Source organism: Limulus polyphemus, unplaced genomic scaffold (assembly GCF_000517525.1).
Source record: "Limulus polyphemus unplaced genomic scaffold, Limulus_polyphemus-2.1.2 Scaffold1613, whole genome shotgun sequence".
In the NCBI taxonomy this organism is placed as follows: Eukaryota; Metazoa; Arthropoda; class Merostomata; order Xiphosura; family Limulidae; genus Limulus; species Limulus polyphemus.
Genome location: NW_013667223.1, coordinates 54,973 through 60,160, shown reverse-complemented (window position 1 = coordinate 60,160; position 5,188 = coordinate 54,973). Strand labels below are relative to the sequence as shown.

General features: G+C 32.7%; 1 protein-coding gene across 2 annotated transcripts in view; it reads left to right on the top strand.

The window, feature by feature from the left end:
- Positions 1-5,188, top strand: part of LOC106464295 (tyrosyl-DNA phosphodiesterase 1-like) — a 99,561-nt gene that overhangs the window by 66,816 nt on the left and 27,557 nt on the right. The window lies entirely within an intron of this gene.

Here is a 5,188-nt window from a genome sequence, read left to right as displayed (position 1 = left end):
TTTTATTAAATGCGTTATTTTTCTATATATTTAACTTAATTATAACATATTAGTCTTATTTTGTATACAGTGTGCCAGCAAGTATCTGTAGTATTGTAAGTGCGCTCAGACTGTATAAAGTTTGAGAACCACTGGTCTAAACATTCTTGGATGTCTTGGACAGTTGAAATATTCGTGTTAAATTAGTTATCCTAAGAGCTGGCCAATTAGTGGAATTTAATGAGTGATTAATCTTCATGCTCATTAATTGATTATATTCAACAATCAATGGTTTTCACATGAGACTTGGATAGTTGGAATAATCAAAAATAGGAGTTACTGGAAACTAATTGATTGAGCTGAACAACATTGAATTAATTTAAAATGATAATTGAAAATCATAATGGCAATATTTTGATTACTTGGATATTTGGTATAATTGAAAACACAAATTTTGATTAGTTGATGTTTTCGCGACATCCTTCGGTTTATTTGTAATTTTGATTGACTGATTATTTTGTATGTTGCTAAGCGATGTAATCGATGCTCATACATGATTGCATTAATCACCCAGCTCCAGCATTACCTAAGTAATAGTTTAAAGATTAGTGACATAGAACCATGATTCTGTTTTATGGGCTTCGGAGCACTAGGCAGTAATCAAAAAGGACTGATGAGAGCATTCTTATTATGATGCTAGTGTGAAGTTCTTGTATCATCATAAGATGAACTAGTGCAAAAGCCTTTGTCATGAATGGTTTCATTAATGAAGAATGAAAGTTAGAAATTCAAATATAATTAGGTACCACTTGGACTCTTCATACTTCATTTCAGCTGAGCATCCTTTTCACTTTTTTTTTAATTGGATTCTTTTATTGTGGTAATACAGTCTGGAAACCTAATCTAACCCATTTCAGATTGTGGTTTGACAATGTGCAGTTAAATCTTTTGAGTCATTGTGATTATGTTTTTCCTAGTAGAGACAATTTTATCACAGAAAGTTCAAGGTACAAAAGCACTTAACTATCTGTATTCACCCTTTATAAAGGCATCTCTCAACTTTGTCTATAATTGGGGGAGTATGGTACATTTGTGTTTGATTTTCTGTGATGTAAATATAACTATAACATAAGCTTTGTGTTTTGAGTCACCTTTATTTGTGAACCCTGGAAGATACAGTGGAACTTAGAGAATTTTTGTCAAGAATACAACAGTCCTTAAAAACAAGCATGGTGACAGAAGACCTGTCATCCAGTAGTGATTACCCCTTCAGGATAGGTTCAGCAGAACAGTTGTTAAATTTTAACTTTTGCCTGTGTCGGCTAGAACATGGCTAATTAAGAAAGGTAAAGTTGTATGATAGATTTGTATTTTGTTGTAGGCTCTTTTTTTTTAATATATTTTATTATATTGCATTTCTTTTAAATATGTATGACAGAACTCCTTATAATACCTTCTTGGTTAGTATCTGTTTTCTTTTGATATATAAATTTTAAATGTTACTTCTCTGATTTGCTTATAAATCTGTTTTACCCAAAGACAGTTTGCTATATTTTCTCTAAAATTAGGCATATTTTTATCATGTAAAAATACATTCAGTCATATGCCTTCTTATGTGATGATATTTTACATATTTAGCTAATAATATTTCCATACAATTACAGATGGTTAAGTGTGTTATAGTGAAATGCTTTTGGAGCCTGAATCACATCATTATAGTCCATGTCACTATGCTTGGTCATGTTATCTTTACTGACTACGCATCTTCGCAATAGTCCTGGGATCTAGTTTTCATTGCAAAAGCTTTTTTCTGACATCTGCCATGTCAAAAACCCAACACTTCTCCCTGCATGCTTCCATAATTCATCTACTGTATGAGAATGACAATTTTCTAGTGCTCATTTCAACAGTCTGATCTTACAGAAATACATAAGTACTACATCTAGCAATTTGACTTCATATGGAATAGTATTAATACTCATTTAATTCTCTAGCTGCTTGAGATATGCAACAGTTAAATGAATATTATGGAAACAAGTTGTGTGTACATGACTTATGTCACTTTCCCAGAAGAAAATCCTTCATGGTTATATTACCTGAGGCACTTGGATTACTTTTGCTATTGATCTTTTCATTTGGGGATTCTCACCTGTTATATGTAATAATACTCTGCTTATCCTGGCTTGGATATGAATTGTTGCAATTCTCTTTCTGGATGGTCCTGGTGCTCCAAGTTGCTCCATGTACTTTTGTTTTACAGTGCCATTAAGCACAAGGGAAATCCCTTGTCTTGGAAAATCTAAATCTCTAATCTGAACATATTTTTATGATCTGAGTGTATGAATATCTTGCATATGAAAGGACTGTTATCTACCCCTTTCCAAAAGTGATCATTTTTCAGTTTTATCACACTACCTATGAAATGCCAAACAATATCCAAGTGTAGTTCTGATGCATGCCATTTTGCTGCAGCTTTATATTGGTTGTGGTTCTCACACATTTAGCTGATTTAAATATTTAAAATCCTTTCAATATATTGTGCTCAACCCTTTACAAATATTGGATGATTTTCCATGTGAAATTATTTCTATGCATAATGCATAACACAGTGAGAATTTCTTCACACATGATGCCATTAACATTGCACTTTGTAACATTACTTTTAATGATCACACATCTCAGTTCTTATCCAAAACTGTAAAATAAACTTGTGGTTTCTGCTTCCACTTTTACATTTAATAATTGGTAGACCATTACTTATACACATTTCTTTTTTTTTACCTACCATCAGTTTCTCTTTATCTTGGGATACTGTGTTGACTGAGACATTAGCTGTAAAAAGTTCATTTTCATAATGTTATTTACTGAGTATCTTTCCTAAGTGTAGTTCTTGTCATGTCTTCTTTACTTTCCTCCACAGCTTCTTAATGCTATAATTTTATTTTTATCTCATTTCATTTAAGAATTAATTTTTTATGTACATTCATTGTTATGAAGAAGTATATCCAAAATAAAGGAAGTTTGTGTTAGTGTTAAACAGTGAATTTGTTATTAGAATGTTTAATGTTGAGTTAATTTAAAGCACTCAACATGTTTGGTCTCTCTAAAGATGGTAAAAGGTGGTTTAATTAAAAGTTCCCACAACTTAACTATGAACCCAGATAACTCCAATGAAACAGGCAGTAGAAATTAGAACTTGGCTAAGAAAAATAATAAACCAAATATCCTCAAGTAGGTGATGCCAAGGCTGTGGTTATCCAAACCAATCACCATACCTCTTGGTACAAGAGGACTGCTGCTACACATCCACTTCCTCCTGTTCAGAGCTGCTGCAACCATTGCTTTCCATCAAGTTGCTTACATTTACTGCAGATTCAGTTGAAATGAAAGTGGTGTCCACTCCTCCTTTCTCCTGATAAAATATGGATAATCTCACTTCCAGGGATTTGGCAAGCCAAAGTTAAAACATGGGCTCCTCCTTTTACACACTAAATATATCTTCTTTTTTCTTTCTGTCATGGCAGCTGGGCCTGGAAAGCCCTGTTCCATAAGTAACAGTCATAGCTGCAACTCAACACCTGGCAATTCCTATAGCAATGGAGTTGTCAGCTGAAATTTTGTTAAAATTTGATGACTATTGCCAACCCTTGAGATTGTTTTGAGGCTAAATTAGCTTCACCTTGAATAAAAATTCGATGACGAGGAACCCACTTTGAGACTAATAATGGCTGGAGACTGCTTGAATGGGTAATGAAGAAAAACTTTAGTATAAGTTTAACATAACAGCAAACGTACAACGTTTGGACAAGGTGACGATGACAAAACCTTGTCGAAACGTTGTACATTTGCTGTTATGTTAAACTTATATTAAAGTTTTTCTTCATTACCCATTCAAGCCATCTCCAGCCATTATTATTCACCTTGAATAGTGCTGCCACAGATACAACAATTACCAGACATTAAGTTTCACTGAGACCAATGTAGTGCTGCATGGGATCATTTGGTAGCCTCTCAATGAACTTGTTTATGAGGTCTTTCACATGATTTGTGGTTGACATGCTTAGGCAAACCTTAAGATACTAGATCTTCAGATTGTTTGCATAAGTGGCCAAGTTTTCATGAGGCCTAAGCCCTTGACCTTGGAAATCAGTCTAATGGATTGCTTGACTCTCCACACTATTGAATGTGTGATGCAGCTTTTTAACAGCTGTGTTGCAGTCATTGAACTGGCCATTGTTATTCAAAGTTAAAAATGTTAAATAAATGACATTATAAAGTGTGAAGGTATCAGATCAACATAACTTGTTGCTGTGATTAAAGAAAAAAGTTTGTTTCAAGAAAGTACATTGTCTCAGACATGAAATGTAAACTTACAGTGTAAATTTATATTTTTAAATTTTGGTAGCTATTGGATAAAAAAATTTCAGTCATAGAATTTTATTATGTTTGCCTAAGTTGCATAAATAATTTAATCCTTTTTATCAGTTGTCTTTCAGAAGACTTATGATGATGCAATCAGAAACGTGACAGCTCACTCATATTTGACACTGTACATTGGCAATAACTAAGTCTTAAATGTGGGTGATTTGATGTGAAATTTTAATTTTGCAAGAAAACAGCAATAATGTTGTTCAGTCTGTTCAGCACTATCATTGGATGGAATTATTCAGAAAATTCTAGAATGCCATAGAGGGGATGTGAAATGATTAATGATTGACTACTGAGGTCTATTGGTAGTGCTATTTTTAAGGAGTGTGTAAATGTTTATCTGCCATTCATAGAACTCTAACATATGAACTTTAATCAGAAACTATAATAACATTAAAGCTATTTTACCATATCAAATTTTGGCCATGGAATGGCTCAAAATTCATAATTTCTTTATGCAATAGCTGGCCAGGTATCTAGGTAACATGAGTTAATTCCAAATAAGTGGTTTTTTGACCAATATACTGATTATGATTCGATCAGCAAATATCAATTTGATGCTTTTCCCAGTATATGAATTGTACAATTTCATTAATGTTTAAAACCATAAGTGTTCATAGAAAAAAGACTGAATTATGTTTTTAATTTTATGACTAACTGTATATGCATTTTGTGTGTGTGTGTGTGTGTGTGTGTGTATGTATATATATATATATATATATATATATTATATTACTTATAGTATTAGTAGTACGTACCTTACCTTCCTTCCCTTCGTACG